An 18,222-nucleotide genomic window follows, 5' to 3' on the forward strand; every position below is an offset into this window, starting at 1 on the left:
CTTGCCGTGCACAAGCGTGACGGTGAGCGTACAATGAGCAGCGGCCTCTCAAGGATTCCTCTTTGCTACCGGTACGTGACCGTCAATATGCCAGGGAACAATGCGAGGAAGAGTAGGGGTGCGCTGGGGGTGCGAATTAAGACCAAGGATCAGCAGATAGACACCTAAGTCTGAAAAAGGCGTGTGCTGCGGCGATGCACAATACAACTTTTAAGACCAAGGATCAGCAGATAGACACCTAAGTCTGAAAAAGGCGTGTGCTGCGGCGATGCACAATACAACTTTTAAGACCAAGGATCAGCAGATAGACACCTAAGTCTGAAAAAGGCGTGTGCTGCGGCGATGCACAATACAACTTTAAAGCGAGGAATGTCTATGTTAGCTGTTCGTCGAAGAGTTAACAACCGATAAAGGGAATAGAAAGAGAATAAGAGCTTATATTTTCTCTGTGCTGCGCTGATGAGTCCACAAAGGACGAAACAGTTCTGTCCGCAGATTGAGCATACATTATTACGTACTTCGACGTAAAAAGAAAAAGTGAAGAAGGAATGTAGTCTTACACCGTCATCAGTTTGAGGGAAAGTTGCAAACAGGAAACCATCACTCATGCATGCACGTCCGGGGATTGGGGGGGGGGGGGAGGATTTCATTATACCTTGGCATACGTCAGGTATAATAGTTAGTGGTGGCAATAGTACTTCAATATAGTACATGTATCATTCTACTTAGGGATTGGAAAAAGGAATATACATGTATATGGCTCTAACTGCATGCTTTTTAAATTCTACTCGCGGCGATGAACCACCCACAATATGTACTAATCCTTCAACACGGTGAACCCCTTGAAAGGTGACCAGCCATCGGGCCATCCTCATAAAGATATCATACTATAATTATAACATTTCTGTCACACTCAGACAGGTGTTTCGGCCACGGTGCCATTGCGTTGATCCGTTGGGGTTTGTTCGGCGTCTCTTGGCGGCTTCCTACTCGCATATGTAGCGGCAGCTGATGTTGCAGGGGGTTCAGCTGTGGAGATGGGCAATGACGGCGGATTCTGATGACGGCCATTTGTGGCCTGACTTTGCTTCATGGCAGGTAGACCTTGTTCAGTTGTAGGGATTGCGCTGAGCTCAAACGCGTCAGCTACCGTGGATTTGGTGACGACCTTCCTGGCAGTGGTATTGTTCCGAACTGCTTCCTCTGTCAGCGTCAGTGCAGCTGGCCTTCCATTAGCGGCTTGGGCGGATAGCTCGGCATGGTTCTGATCCTTGACTGCAGACGGTGTGGGTTTGCTCTGTGATTTCCCATCCATGGCCCTGGGTGCAGGTGCAGCAGGTAGCTTTCCCGGCTGTCTAGCTGAAGGAGATAGCACTTCAGCTCCGTTTGCAAGGTCATCGACATTTGCTTGGGGAGTGGTCTGGGAATGCTGCGTAGGAGTTGGCTTGGAGAGATTTGTCGTTTTGCTGGGAGCTGCTTTCAGCGTGGAAGCGTTGTGCCCCGTGTTCTGTTCGGAATCGGTAGTGTGCGGCTCGGAACTGGGGTCGGACCTGACCTCACCGTTTCTCACCTTGTTTGATTCCGGCCTCTCCCGATCCTCCTTAGCCATCTCATGTTGCAAAAGTAGCAGCATCATTCGCTTTGCATCTGCCACAAGCTGGTCCTCTTTCCTCTGTGCATCCGAGTTTGGTAGCAAGTTCAGCAGCCGCGACAGGATGGGTTTCAAGCTGGCAAGCACAGGAACAAACAAACCAGCGACAGCTTGAGTGTGTGCCAGTTTGCCAATATTGATAAGCGCCACGTGAAGAGAGCCAAGGACAAGGAGAAACAGCACGAACAGGGCAGTGGCCCGAAGAGAGAAAGCGAAAAGTCGATTGCTGATCACCTTGATGAGTCTCTTGTAGATTTGCTTGTAGAGGTCGGTGGTGATCTTCTGCGGGAGTCCAAGTACCGACCCATGCCGTGCACACAGCAAGAGGAATACCTTTCCTCGTAGGTGATCAATGCGAAACACAAAGCTTTTCAGGCTCTCAAGGGTTTTGTCTTCCGTTTCCTGAATTTTCCGGGCCTGCTCCTCCGTCATTCTGTCCCCTTTCTTAACAAAACCGCTTTTGATACGTTTCCTCATGTTTGGGGAGAGACACCTCACCAAAGGCGGTGATGCTTCTGACTGAACGGTTTTTATAGGGATGTACGGTTGGGCACGGCTCTCTCCCAACACGTCTCCTGGATGAGTACCATCAGAAACATCCATTTCCATGACGATGTCGTCTTCGGGCTGTTGGCGAATTGTAGAATCCAGCCTGCCATCGAAAGGGGGCCGGATCAAAGCATTAACGGCACTAATCACTCGTGTCAGGGCTGTTAGCTTGGTGGGCCCACGAGGTATCCACAGTTCTGCATCGCCCACAACACTTGCGGCTTGCTTGCCGACGCCTTGAGGGCCGGCCTGCTCAGCGAACACCCTCAGCATTTCTTGAGCACACTGATTTCCGGCCAGGCTGTGCAGCTCAGCATAAGCTCGATCACAGGCACGTTTGTACAGCGCAATGTCGGCACCAATCGTCTCATTAAATCTGCCCACGTTGAAAACCTCAAACAGGCCAACAGTCACAATAACGACAAAGCCCAATAGATAGTAGGTGTAGTTGATGGCGGCGCCAATTAGTATAAAAGTGAAGATCACAAGGATATTCAGCAGAAATGAAGGCACGTTAAATACACCAAAGAGAGCCACCGCAGCAGCAGCAATGAGTCCCGCAATGTACGTCAAGTACTCACAGCAATGTACAGTGTCCGCTTCTCTGATTCTTCTGATTACTACTGATATAATAGAGTTGTTGTCTCCGCACCACCTATTCATATACTTAACCAGGCGGCGAAATGCGAAGGCGATAATTATCAGCAGAACAAACGATGCCTGCACGGTGATAGAGAAGCTGCGCCTGCTCAAACCACAATCAAATAGCAGGGGTCGGAGAGTGTCATACGCCTGCCCGTGCTCCAGCCCTTCTCCAATGTTGATCCAGATAGCAAATGCCAAGGTGGCGAGGACCAGTACCACCGGAAAGACCAGCATACAAATACACCCGCAACAGTTGAGACATCGGGTGTGCTTCTTCTTCTCACTGGCTAGATAAAGCACAGATAGCGCTCGAGGGTATGTGCCATCAAATGTAGGCATAAAATCCTCATTCGGGAAGTCAGGTTTGTCATCATCTGTGTCCAAGATGCGCTTCCATCCGGATTTGAAGTTTTCATCGCCATTGAGCCACTGCTCGATTCTGCCCGGAAAGACGACGCAGAAAATGATGTAGATCGCCAACACATAGATTACAGGCAGGCAGGCATAATTTACTCCTCTCCAAAGATCATTCTCTGCTCTCGCACTTCTCTCAACGGGCTTCCAGTGGCTGCACATGGTGAAGTTGAGCAGGCTGGAGTCATCGTATTCGATGGCGTCAGGTAAATATGCATTATCACACTTCGTGTACCTGTGGATGAATCCGTATGGATATGGCCAGCCAAGGCCCTTCCTTTTCTCGCTGGTCTCACGGGTGTATATATTGCCAGGGAGCCACTGCCCACGAGTCACTCTCCGCCAACTGGAGGTCAGGGTCCTATTGACATGTCGAAGAATGAATGACAGACGCTGATCTGATGTACTCTGCTGCCAACAGTCTTGACTGCGACGATCCGTTGCTAATGAGAAGTTCAGAGTTTGCCCGTCCTCTGCCCTCCACGCAACCTTCATAGTCAGCAAACTCAGGGAGTAATAGCGAGTTGGTGCGAAGATGTCCAGAAACGTTTCCGTGTAATCCGCATTCCGTCCGTATACGAACGCGAGCGGTAGCGTCTCGCCCCTGCCATCCTTGAGTTCGTAAGCAGGTTTTCTGCCCGAACCTGGGCAGTAGCCCGGAACATAGGTCACATTGTTAACGTTCAGGATACAGTAAATATGAACCAGTTCTAGCTCCGGGTCGGCCAGCTTCTCACCGAGCGACGCCTCCGCCACAATTCTCCGATTCAACGCTTTGCTTTCCGTCTTGATGCCATGGCTGTCTAGTGGGTTGATGCCGTCGCAGACGTGCGGTATGCTGTACGCGCACTCAGCCTGCGAGCAGCAGAATGCCAACAGCACGAGAAGCAGCGTCGTAGCCGCGGACACGAGCCCTGCAGCAAGTCCAGCGCCAGTGCTGTGCGGGCCGCGAGTGGCTGTGTCGCTCATTTCTCCGTTCCGAGTTCTCCTGTCTACGTCTATCAGTGGTCTATGTTCAATGATGGTGGGGCACTTACCATGCTTACTGCTTGTATTCTTCCTTTGCAAATTTGCGTCCACGTATATTATGTTCTTCCAGCCAAAAATTGTCCGAACGCGAGCGATTGAAGGTTTATTGAATCTCCTCAGATCTTCTACAGGAACTGAAGACATACCTCATGGGTCGCAAATGCTGAAAGAAAATGTTCCGGACGCTCGGCGTTTGGTTGAAAGCAAAGTGATTCTGTTTTGATTTCCACTATTAGTATTATAAAACAAAGCAACAAAAATCGATGCATCCCGGGCATGCACTCCTAGGCTATGGACGTGCAGTCTGTGCTGGTTGGGGTGCTTCCACATGATTGTGCACTAGTCCGGCCGAGTAGTCGAATTAATTATTTAATTTCCCGCGGATTTTGTAGCTCGCGTGCGCCCTTCTGCATGTGGCAACCATGCGCAACCAGTCTACGTCACTTCACACGGCTGTTAGCTGCACTTGGATCGCGGCAACTAGTTTTCTGCACGTGAACTAGGCCTCCGCGGAATGTGCCGGCATAATTTCGGGAATTATCGGTGTGATTTTTAAAACGGGAATTATTGGCAATTTTTGTGGAATAATCGGTAAAATTTGAGCAATGCCCCCCTTTTTTCAATTTTTTTTCCATTTTAAAGGGGAAGTCCGGTGAAAAATTTAAATTTCAGGGCTGGTCGAATGGTGTTGGTCCCACATGTCCCCGACAAAGCGTTCTCGAGATATTTCCGTTTGAAAAACTGAGTTTCGGGGGCTGCGCCATGACGTCATGCGGCCGCGCCACACCCTCCGCAACGTCATAGCGTGCAGCTAGGTCAAAAGGAGTGCGTGAAAGCAATAGTGTCAGTGCTATTTCAAATGATTTGGCGACCCATATAGTAGGTGGTGCAAGCGACTCCGAAGACGTAACTCCTTGTGAGAGTGAGGATGCAGCCATGGCTGACCTTCATGAGTTCGGTCTGGGGCTGAGAACCTCGGTATTCAGCTGAAGAAATGGCCGCGCGGGCCGGTCAAGAGTGAGCGCTACTGAGTTTCCGACTGATGAAGAAGCAGCAGCTATTGCAGACGAAGCTGATATAATTATCAGCTCGCTGGAGAGCAGAGTCGCCAAAATGGAGAAGAGTGATGCGAGTGCTCTAAGACTAAATGTTGTTCCATACCGATTCGCTTAGACTCCAGTAACCTGCCACATGGTGATGTTTTGGTGCGAACTTGGCGTATTTCGGACACTCAATTGGAGAACAGTGCAGGCTCTTTGAACTACGGGCACGACTCTTCGCTCGCAACGCTACGGGATCTGAAAGTTCTAGGTCCGGGAGCTGTTCGCTGTTTTGTCACTTGTCACGGTTGTGCACTCATCGCTGCAGCATAAAATAATGAGGCGAGAGCGGAAAACTAAAATTTTCTTCTTCAAAGCACAACCACCACCGGCAAGGAGAAACGCTCGTTCTCTGACTACACGACTGATACGAGTGTAGTACATGACAAGTCCGTGTGTTGACTAGTTTTCTGAGTCTTGTGACTCGATCGAGTCTTGTTGTACCTACCCGGTACCCCAGCAGCTAGCATGGCAGTGCGGGAGTAGTTCCGTGTGTGATGAGTTTGTTGACTACACTACAGGTAGCATGCACGCAGCGCATTGCTAGAGCCGTAGATAGAGGCCAGTGCATGTCGACGGAAAAAGTCCAACTCGGAAACGGCTAAACTACGGTATAACCTCGAGGTTTACCGAGCTGAAAATCACAGGGTACGTAGTGTTTGTAACACTGAATCGAATGGTCTTGGTCCGAAGAAGCTGCGACAAACGGTTCCCCAATCGAACGCACTCCGAATATGGCCGTTTTTGTACACATCTAGATGGTGTGGCCACCTGGCTGCACGCTGTGACGTCATCACCTGGATCTGGGTGAGGTGCGCTCAAATCCGCACATGTTCGATTGGGCGTATCTGACGAACCATAGGCCGCAGCCTCCTCGGACAAAGACCATTCGACTCAGCGCCCCGAACTCTACGGACTGTGAAATTTAAATTTTTCACCGGACTTCCCCTTTAACACCCTGATTTGTACCAAAAAGATCATGATCCTGAAGTTGATCGCCCGGTATTTCAAAAAAGAAAGAAAAAAAGCTTCCAGCCGAGTTTCACGCGAACCGTGATTTTTTTTGCCCGTACAAGTGGCAAAAAAACCCGTACGCGGCACGGTATCTGCAAAAAAAGGGAAGAAAAAAAAAGTCACCAAACCACGCTGGTAATCGATGGCTATTCAATGTTAACATCTTCAGAAAGACTTCAGCCGTTTCCCGAGAGTTTGGGCATCGTTGCCGTTATTTTTCACGGTGTTCTTCTTCCTCCTGTCTGGAGCTGCAATTGCATCCTGGAATCATTTGAAAGGTATTTCGTGCGGGCTGTGGGGGGTTCCAACAGGCATAAACTGACATCGCTATAGGATAACTGGTAACTTTCACCCTTCAAGGAGGTAGAGCAATGAGAATTTTTTTGTGGCGGTCGTCCAATTTTTATGGCGGTCGTGGCTGTATTTGTGCACTTCCAAGGCTTTCATAGGGTTTATCGGGTGTTAGCGGCCGTCGTGAGTTCCCTTCGGGAACGGATACGATAATTTACTTTTTTTTTTTTTTTTAAGGCTTTCATTCTGCCTGATACTACTCTCTACTGTATTGGAATCATTGTTTAGGCACATGTAGCTGTCTTATTTGGTAGATCTGCTGTTTCAATCACTTGGGACACTTTGTATAGCCTATTTGTCTTTCGTTCGTGCCATCTATCAGTTTTGTGGGGTGCCTTGACCTGTATTTGTGAAGTTCTCGAGTAAAGACCCTAATTCTTGACTGGAGTCACGTCTTGAATTGAATTTGCTGGGCGAGCCCTCGTTCACGCAGTTGTCCTTATCGTAATAGTCAATATCTGCTTGCTGGATGGACTAGCGGCTAGAACAGGGATGACCAAATGGTCCAAGTGTATACTAGTACACGATTATTGTTTCCATCATCGTGAAATGAGCGTTGTGGAATTGCAGTCGTCTGCCTTTGGCACTGAGGACATGAGGAGAGTTGATTGTTACTTCTGCTCAGCAATGAAGCGATCATCAGCTCTCTTTGTTCTAATTACTGAGAGGACATACCGGCATCGCAATCAAGTAAAGATTAGGCAAACCTCGCCAACCTCCAAAGAGAGTCGAAGATATTTTCTCCAAATGCAAAGACGATCTTTGTGGGTTTGTGACTTGCATTTGCGTGCATACATGAGCAAGTCACGGACCACGGCACGTGCGCGGTTACCATGCCATCTCGAACCGACGCCATCTTTCTAAGTTGCCGCTTCTTGACAGCCGTGTTCAGACAGACTCAGTAGTACACAACAGGTGGCAGACTACCCAAAAATTCGCTGAAAAATCGAATCTGTAAATTCATATCGAGTGCTACGTCAGTTGAAAGAGCATGAATAGCTGCAAATTCTCTGAAAATTGTGTCCCGATCTGACCGGCCGTTCAAGAGTTATGCATATGGCCGAAAATGTGCTCTTGCAAGGAAAGATTTTTTTGTTGCACGCTGTCATTTGTTGGCAGCACTGTATTTGAATGTGAGCAGACCGTGCGCAACTTGTCGTATCATGGAAACACGTGAAAGTGTGCAGAATTTTGCTCCAAAAAATCAGGTTTTTGAGCCACGTATTGGGCTGCACGGCGGCGGGCGAAGCCCGCCGCCGTGCAGCAGGACTTTTGCCAGCACCCTCGTGACGTTGCAGATATGTGGCTTGATTGTTGTAGTTGACGTTGATTTAGTGACTTTGGCAAGTTTGAGTCGTGTCATGTCAAGAAGTCAGGTAGGATTCAGTACTAGGCAGTAGCGGAACGTGAGTGGTAGTCTTTGCCGGTTTCTGAGGGTATCCTGGATTTGGTGTGCAGCGCTGTGGAAATGGCTTGCTGTGGACGTCCCAGCACTGGATGTTGTATCAAAGGTACGACCTCGTAGCACGTGCTAAACCTAAAAAAATTCAAAAATTGACTTGGGTCTGTGGGAGTCTGTGAGAGAACGCCCACTCGTTCCGTTGCGACAGATTGCAGGGCCACGTTGAGGGGCCCTACCCCACCACCCATGGCTGCTTCTGGACTTGTTTTAGGTTTGGGTCCCGCGCACGGACAGAATGGGCACGAAAATGTGAAAACATTGTAAATGCATTTGTTTGACTCCTGGGTGGCTCGCACACCGTGGCACTATGCCGGAAATTTGAGTTTTTCCGGCCTGGAAAGCCTGTCAGTGAGGCGCAAGAACTTGTAAATCATGTCCTGAGGGCCAGCATAGTGGCAGGAGTGTGTGGTCAAAATTTCACTCAAATCCATTGAGAAACACCAAAGTTACGGTCAATTGAATGCCATATGAAATTTATGGGTAGGCTGCCCCCTTAAAGGGGAAGTTTTAAAGGGGAAGTTAAATGGTCGTGGTCCGAGGAAGCTGAGAGGCTCCCTTCCTACTTGAATCCCAGTAGAACTCGCGCACTTCCACCGAAACTGGGTGACTGCGCCCTACTAGATGGGGATTTGTATGCAAAATGTCACTAAAAGCGCCATTTCGTTCTTATAAAAGCACGGATGACCGCGATTGGCCCATATGTTGTAGTCTTTTGCCAGTTTTGGACGCTGAGTCGACTGGTTTTGGTCCGAAAAGGCTGCGATGCAGCGTTCCTCCTTTATTACCAATCGAACATGGTTGAACAAGCGGTCACGTGCTCCTGCGTACGCCAGTCACCTGGTCACCGTGCTTGCAGGGTACAACTTACTAGCCTGTTTGACCTTTTTTGGGTGCAGTCCTGTCACTCGAGTTGAACCTTGGTGTGAAAGTTGTCGCCTGCAGCGCTGGCGTGGTGACCAGGTGATTTGGGCAATTTTCAATTCTCCTATTTTTTAAGGCATATCCTGGGATTCGAACCCGCACTATCGCCCTACATGCATTCCCCGATACACTTCGCATTCATACCCATTCTTCCAAGTTGCTTCACGTTATGAGCGTTTGAAAGCCCTATTTGAATATTGTGGCCAGCTGTATGTGGCCAGCTGTGTTTGATGGTACGGTACGGTAAGAGGCAGATACGGGATAGTGACAGGCGTGACACAAACACACAAACAAACACACAAATACCAAATTAAAGCTGTGTGGACCCTGGCTAGTGCCAGACGTTACTGAAGTAACGTCTTCTGCATAGCTACGGGAATAAATAAATAAATAAGACTACAACTGGTTAAATTTTAATTTTTGCCTGATGGTGATGGTGGTGAGAAGGAGAGCTCTGTGCCAGACCTTTGCAGCCTAGAGAGCGTGTGTGGGCAGGCGTGTGTTTACCGCCATATTGCCAGGTGTGTCTTTACCACCATATTTATCAACCATAAGTACAGCTGCAGTGGGTCTTCAACTTCATTCTCCCGAGTCAAGCTCCGTATGAAGACATCCAAGAAGAAGATTGCCTGATGAGTCCAGCGGGGACGAAACGTACGTCGCAATCGAGCTATGTCGTTGCTGTGTCATCATCTATGTGCCATGCGTTACTTGATGTACCAGCCTGCTATGCCGGATACCGCCAGCCATGCATCGACCAGGCGCCAGGCGCGAACTGATGGTGGTGGTGGTGAGAAGGAGAGCTCTGTGCCAGACCTTTGCAGCCTAGAGAGCGTGTGTGGGCAGGCGTGTGTTTACCACCATATTGCCAGGTGTGTCTTTACCACCATATTTATCAACCAGTTGTAGTCTTATTTATTATTTTATTTTTTTGGTAGTCTTCGGGGTGCTGAGTCGAATGGTCTTGGTCCGAGAAAGCTGAGACGCTCCCTTCCTACTTGAATCCCAATCGAACTCGCGCACTTCCACCGAAACTGGGTGACTGCGCCCTACTAGATGGGGATTTGTATGCAAAATGTCACTAAAAGCGCCATTTCGTTCTTATAAAAGCACGGATGACCGCGATTGGCCCATATGTTGTAGTCTTTTGGACGCTGAATCGACCGGTTTTGGTCCGAAAAGGCTGAGATGCAGCGTTCCTCCTTTATTCCCAATCGAACATGGTTGAACCAGCGGTCACGTGCTCCTGGGTGCCCAAATCACCTGGTCACTAGTCATAGCCCAAATTTGCTAGCAATTCTTTGAGCAAAATATCGGATGCGCAAGTTTCCGGCAAGTTTTGAGCAAAATATCGAGTTTTGGTGGGCTTTTCGAAAAATCCAAGGCTTCTTAAGGACTTCCTCAACACAATCAGTCACCAAGGTTGAAAACAAGCACAAAAGTTGTAGAAAACAGACTCCTGGCTACATTTCAGTGGAAAGTTGAGCAGCAGCAGGAGCTCAATCAAAAATATCATCGTCATCAGCGACAATTATCGTTGAGTTTTCCCTAAAACTCATTTCATCTCGAGCAAAACCAAAGCAAAATACCGACGGAGAAAGGAAATGCCAAGCAGAATATCGAAAATGTTGTGGCAAAATTGTGCGGCAAAATATCGATGTAGGCCGAGCAAATTTGGGCCATGACTACTGGTCACCACGCCAGCAGGCGACACGTTTCACACCAAGGTTCAACTCGAGTGACAGGACTGCACCCAAAAAAGGTCAAACAGGCTAGTAAGTTGTACCCTGCAGGCACGGTGACCAGGTGACTGGTGTACGCAGGAGCACGTGACCGCTTGTTCAATAGGGTCCAGCGGACAATGCTCCGAAAATGTTCGTATAATGCTAATCATCATGCTCCGAAAACTGCCTTGTAATGCTGATTATAATGCTTCAACAAGGGCTATAATGCTCTTGGTTTGGAACAAAAATGGAAGAAAGGCTGCTCATTGTCAAACTTCCAGGAAAGGACGCATATAGGTTAGTGCATGGCAGGGAGGGCCTTATGGCTTGTTAGTGCCCGACAGGTTAGCCTGAGGGCCGTAGGCCCGAGGGCTACCCTGGAGGGCACAAACAAGCCATAAGTCCCTCCCTGCCATGCACTAACTATTTTAGAACGAGGTTACATGCATTATCTCACTTCCATCATGCTTGTTTACCATAATATTGGGTAGTTTTGTGGTTTGTATGCAGAGAGACTTGGTGTGGTATGGAAGAACATTTTCTTCTGGTAAGTTATGGTAACTCAGCACCACTTAGGACTACTAAAAGTAGAATAGAAGCAAATGAAATGCTGGGCTCTTATTGCGAGCTTCATTCTTATTCATAGCTTGTGGAGCTATTTAGGGGATTTGAGAGCCCCTTGTCGATACCTCTAATGACTTCGATCTTCGGTTTTTATAGGTTTCCGCAAGCTGTTGACAAAGGAAATTCGTACAGATGAAAGAATACGGGAGGCAAAAACCGTACAAACTTCTTTTGAGAGTTAATAAAAATTACCGCCTGTTAAAAAAAAAAAAAACTTCTGAAATGCGTAGCTTTTAGTAGTACACCGTACATTTTATGCAGAGTTTGTTGCAAACCACCAGTTCTCAATTGGGAAAGGCCTTCGCGCTTATGGCATTGTATTCGTTGCAATGTTGTATTTCGACTCCGCCGTACCGCTGATGTTGCTGCATGGCATACGCTATATGCGCTGTGTGCGTTTTGCGGTATACGCTGTTATGTCCAGTTTTATATGCGTATGTTTTGCATGTACGCTGTTTTTGCATGCTATAAATAGCTGGTGTTATTAGTGTTCATTGTTAATTATTCGATGAAGTGAAATATACTGTGTAAAGGAAAAGAGTTGTCCTCGTGCCATGTGGTCGTACGATCCTGACAATTTAGAGAATCTTAGAGGGTTCACAACATTTGGCGACCACGCCAGGATAGGAGCGAGCATGGCAGAGCAACTACACAATTTGGAAGCCAGCTTTATCGCCAATGGAGTTCGGTTAGGATTAGAAGGCGAGTTGTTGATGGAACATGTGGAGCAGAGGCTCCAACAGTACGAGGAGCGTGAGGAGCGCAGTGCCAGACGGCGAGAGGAGGCGCTCCGCACCGAGTTTGACAAAACACTAAAGGAGATTAACGAGCGCATCGCCAATGCGTATGAGGGTGAGGGTAAAGCCGCGATGGGAGGTACAGAGGAAGCTTCCTGTCACAGCGGGGGGCGTCAACCGTTGATAAAAATCCCCTCATATGATGGAACGCAGCCATTGGAGCGTTATCTTGACCTGTTCGAGGACATCTGTTCCAAGAACGAGTTCGAAGAAAGCGAATGGCTGCTGTGACTGCGCATCGCGCTAGCGGGTAGCAAAGCGGAGAGGATATGTATTGGATGCAATAATTACGAGGAAGCAAAGCGAGAGTTGCTTGCCTCGCTCGGAAAGACTCCGGATAAAGCGTGGAAGACATTGCTGACAGGCAAGCAGCGGTCAGATGAGTCGTTTCACCAATACGTTGTCCGTGTTTGCCGAGAGGTAGAGGTGTGGGCCACACTCGCTATGACAGAAGATGGCGAGGTGGACACCAAGTATAGCGCCGATATAGGTAAAATGGCCCCGGTGCTGCAAGCAATGGCAAAGCAGGTAATCTTGGAGCAATGCGGACCTGAGATGAAGACGTACCTGGTCGAACGGCAGTGCTACGGGATGTCTCTGCGCCAGGTACAGGAGCACGGCGCGTCTTACCAGGTCGCGCACGGACGACAGGGTGATACTGCCAGGAAGCCAGTAGAACGATCCGTGCCAAGGCCCACGGCGTCGGCACAGTGCATGGCGATATCGGTCGCAGATGCAGAGAAGCAGCTAAAGTCGCTGCCACAGGAAGGGAGAAAGGGTTTTCTGCAGCGAGAGAGACTCTGCTGGAACTGCCTTTAAAAGTATGGCCATATGGCCAGAGAATGTCGGTCAGGCTCGAGATGCACGAAATGCCAGAGGAAACACCACCTGCTAATACATGATGTGTTGGATAGAGCAGGTTACAGCCGGGAGAAACCGACTGAGATAGTAACGGAGAAGAATGTTGGATCGTGCTGCCTACACTCGCCAAGTGTGCGGCTGATGACCGGAGTGGCACGAGTTGAGGGAAGAACTCGAAACGCGAAGGTTCGCGTGTTCCTGGACTCGGGTGCTGAGGCGTCATTCGTGACTGCAGCGTTGGTGTCAGCAATCGATGCAGAACACGCTGGGGTTGAAAATGTAGAGGTGAAGCCGTTCGGCGCGGAACCAATCCAACAGCGCATGGATAAGTACGCCATCACGATCCAGGGTAGCTCCGCTAGCATTCGGGTACGCGCGTTCGTGAAACCAACGCTAAAGCTGGACCTGAAGTGCGCAAGTCCGCAGACCATTGCGCAGTGGCACAGTTGGGGAGTAGAGCTGAGTGACAAGCCTCAACAAGGGACATCAGACGAAATGCATATGCTGATTGGTGCAGACTATATCAACGCGGTACTGCACAGCAAGAAGGAAGTTAATGGTGAGACGGTGTGGAACGCAGAGATAGGTAATGTATTATCTGGTCCAGCGTCTGCACCAAGTCGAAACAGTCAGCCGGTGACCGTGTCATGTGTCACAGCCCACATCGACAAACTATGGCAGTTGGATGAACCTCCAGAACAACATCAGCACCTGCCATCTTTCCCGCTATGTCGCCAGGGCAGCGGGTACCGAGTGGGTCTCTTGTGGCGAAATGAGCGTCGCCCAACGGATAACTATGCTCAAGCTAGAGTCATCGCAACGCGGCTTCTTGAAAAGCTGAAGAGGAATGGGAAGCGTGCGCTCTATGATGATGTGCTGATCAGGGAGTACCGCGAGCTTGGAGCAATTGAGCTGGAGCCATGTGAGAGCGATGCCGGGTACTATGTACCGCATCATGGTGTATTCCGCGAGCACGCTGCAACCACGAAGTTAAGAGTGGTGTTCAATGCCTCGGCGACGGCTCCAGATGGCAAGTCGTTGAACGACATGGTTGACCCTGGACCGTCGCTATTGCCGAGTCTCGCAGGTATGCTATTACGGTTCCGTGAATATAAGAGCGCGCTGCAAGCGGACATCCGCAAGGCTTTCTTCATGGTCGCGGTTAATCCCGAAGACCGTCCGTACCTGCGTTTCTTGTGGCCCGGTCGAAGCGACAGCGATGAACTGTTAACCTGGAGGCTAACGAAACTGCCATTTGTAAACTGCTCGCCATACATGCTTACTGCGGTGATTCAGCATCACTTGAAGGAGCTACGGGCGTTGTCTGCACCCAAAGAGCGAGATCGTATTGATCTCTTGCTCACGAGTTTCTACGTTGACGATTTGGTCTCTAGTGTCTCAAATGCCTCGGAAGCCAAGGAGATGCAAGAGTTTAGCGTGCGTGTGCTTGCGGATGCTGGCATGGAGTTACGCAAGTGGCGAGGCAACGAAATCCCGTGCGATCCAGAGGCCGGAGATAAAGTCCTCGGTCTGAAATGGAAAACCAGTGATGACTTGCTCAGCATAGCAGCGCTAGGCGAGTCCGATAGGCCGTCTGTTTGGACCCGGCGATCCCTCCTCAAGTGTGTTGCGTCAGTGTTTGATCCGCTAGGTCTAGCAGCACCGGCAGTTGTGCCGGGAAAGATACTGCTACAGCAAGCCTGGAAAGTCGGTGGCGACTGGGATGATAAGTTGCCTGATGGCATCGCAGCCGCATGTGCGCAATGGTGGGGAGAGTTGGCCGAAGTGGTGAGCATTGACATACCACGTTGGATTTGCTGCAATCTTGACACGCCGATTGCGCTTCATGCCTTCGCCGATGCCAGTGAGAAAGCGTTTGGATGTTGTTTGTATGCAGTCGTCAATGGACAGTCGCACTTGGTATTTGCCAAGGCCAAAGTGGCACCCGTGTCTCCACCCACGTTAGCCCGCCTTGAGTTACAAGCAGTATGTCTAGCGGCTCGCTACGCTGAGTTTGTGGTGAAGGAGCTGCGTGTGACCGTCACGCAAGTTTATGGCTGGACTGACAGTCTCACTACCGTTCATTGGATCAGTAATCCATCGTACAAATGGAAAACATGTGTGGCTAACCGCGTCAGTCAAGTCCAAGAGATATCGAAGAAGGTCGGCATTGTGTGGAACCATTGCCCGGGCCTTCACAACCCAGCAGATTTACCGTCGCGTGGGAGTAGTGCACAGCAGATCCGTAGTCCGTTCTGGAGGGGCGGACCAACCTGGATCACGGAGCCCAATGACTGGCCCACCGCACCCTCAACCGCAGCTACAGATGAGTCCAGTGTAGAAGTACGAGTGTCAGCCACCACCTAGTACCTGTAGTCGAGAATCTGATAAGGAATGGTGGCTCCGATTCAGTAAATGGTCGAGGGCACAGGGCATGGTGACTCGGATGTTGCAGTGGAAGCACACTGAGCCTCGTGCTGAACTCTATTTTGCAGCAGACAACGTATTGTACCGCATCGTTCAAGCCGCATGTTGCGCTGAGGATCTTGAGCTGATCAAGCAAGGTCAACCAGTGAAGCCTGGGTCGAAGGTGTATCAGCTTGCACCGTTTCTGGATGAGCATGGAGTGCTCAGAGCTGGGGGACGACTTCAGCACAGCGAGTTGGCGTATGGAGCCAAGCACCCAGTCCTCCAGTGTTAGGCAAACATCATCTGACCGAGTTGCTGTTGGAGAAAATGCATGTTGAAAGGATGCACCAAGGTGTAGAAGGAGTCTTGTCGTTCATCCGTCAGAAATTCTGGATTATCGGTGGTCGACGAGCGCTACGCAACATTACTCAGCGATGTGTTACATGCCGCCGCTACAAGGCTAAGGCTGCCTCAGAAGTCTGCCCGCCGCTGCCAGAAGACCGAGTTGTTCACGAGAGGCCGTTCGCAACTACCGGCGTCGACTATGCTGGTCCGTTGTACGTGCGCCGTGGTGAGTCATCTCCGAAGGTATGGATAGCATTGTTTGTGTGTGCCACCACCAGAGCAGTTCACTTGGAGGTGGTCGATAGTTTAAGTACTGAGTCATTCTTGATAGCATTTCGGAAGTTTGTCGCGAGACGTAGTTTGCCGTCTCGGATCAGGTCTGACAACGCTACAACGTTCAAGGCGGCATCTGACAAACTGGGTGTGCCATGGATGTTCAATCCTCCAGCTGCACCATGGCATGGAGGCTTCTATGAGCGGATGGTTGGTACAGTGAAGAGTGCCTTGAAAAAGGTAATGGGAACAGCGTTTCTGAAGGTCCAGGAGCTTGAGACCCTCTTGTATGAGGTTGAAGCAGTGGTGAATAGTCGTCCGCTAACTTATGTGTCTGATAGCCTGGATGAGCCACCAGTAACCCCTGCAATGATGATGGGTAACATCTGGATGTCGTCAGAGAAGCCAGCAGGTACTCTGGACGCTGCGCAGATGTCATCGAGATTGCGTTACCTCAGTCGGACACTGGAGCATGTCAAGAATCGTTGGGAGGTGGAGTACCTACAGTGTAAGTCAGCTGAACAAACACCAACAGACCATGTCGCGCCCTTTAGCTGTGGGTGATGTTGTCTTTGTTCTCGATGATACCAAGTGCAAACAGTTCTGGCGTTTGGGACGGATCATCGAGTTATTCCCTGGTCGAGATGGTAAGCGTCGTGTTGCCAAGGTTAAGTTGAGTACCAGTACCCTGTTGAGGCCGATCCAAAGGTTAGTGCCGTTAGAAGTATCGTCACAGGACGTGGCTCCTGGACTTGCCGATACCGCTCAACCTGCTATCGTCCCTCAGCAGCCAGCGTATGAACCGTCAGCACCGTTACCACCACCACGGCAGCAGGAGATGACGCGTTCTGGGCGCGTAGTCAGAGCCCCGGATCGGTTTTGACTTGTGTGCATTGTTGTACGGCGGTGAGAAGCCCTTTGGTGGGGAGAATGTTGCAAACCACCAGTTATCACTCCCCCCTCACGTGACCGCGGACTCCTGCATATACACTCACACAATAACCACACAACTGTTTGGGGATAGCGCGCTTATTGTTTTATGCCAAACTTGACACGCTGAGTCCAGCTTGACTCAGCTGAGTCCCTAACTGCAATTTACTGCTCTAACATGAAGCCGTGCCTGGAAGAAGGGAAAGAGCGAAAAAAGAAAAAAAATTCTGGCCTTCTGCAAGCAATAGCAAGTAATGAGTGACGGCTGTGTAAAGTCGCACAACCATGCAGTCGACCGGATGATGGTGAGTGTCCGGCACACGTCTTGCTCTGCTGCTCCACCTGCGCATACCTGATACGGTGGTGCGCTTACGGGCGGGCTGCCTGGGCCCCAGATGCCTCCTTGATGCGCCACGGAGTGCCGTCGAAGCACCTGTATCACTTCGGTGATCCAAATGCGAATGCAGCCTTGCCGGTCGCCCGCCGGCCTGCCGCCTACGCGACCAGCCTGAGACTGGCCCTGCCGCATTTGGCGCTTCTAAACGCTGCGATCCGGTAGACAGCTCACTGGGCTGCCAAATACGTGACTGGCTTGACTGGCCTCCGGAAACTTCCATTTCTCAATTGGGAAAGGCCTTCGCGCTTATGGCATTGTATTCGTTGCAATGTTGTATTTCGACTCCGCCGTACCGCTGATGTTGCTGCATGGCATACGCTATATGCGCTGTGTGCGTTTTGCGGTATACGCTGTTATGTCCAGTTTTATATGCGTATGTTTTGCATGTACGCTGTTTTTGCATGCTATAAATAGCTGGTGTTATTAGTGTTCATTGTTAATTATTCGATGAAGTGAAATATACTGTGTAAAGGAAAAGAGTTGTCCTCGTGCCGTGTGGTCGTACGATCCTGACAATTTAGAGAATCTTAGAGGGTTCACAACAGAGTTCATTATCTGCACCGTACTATAATGCATACAGGGAGTTGTACGCACCAGTTTAGAGTATATTCAGCGGGCTTTAAACTAATCCAAGGCCTTCGACGCGTCATCAAGAGTAGTAAAATAACGATTGAGCGGGCTTTTAACTCTGATAAGGCCCTTGGCGGGAATGTCGCTGATTGGTCG

Source organism: Sycon ciliatum, chromosome 8 (assembly GCF_964019385.1).
Source record: "Sycon ciliatum chromosome 8, ocSycCili1.1, whole genome shotgun sequence".
In the NCBI taxonomy this organism is placed as follows: domain Eukaryota; kingdom Metazoa; phylum Porifera; class Calcarea; order Leucosolenida; family Sycettidae; genus Sycon; species Sycon ciliatum.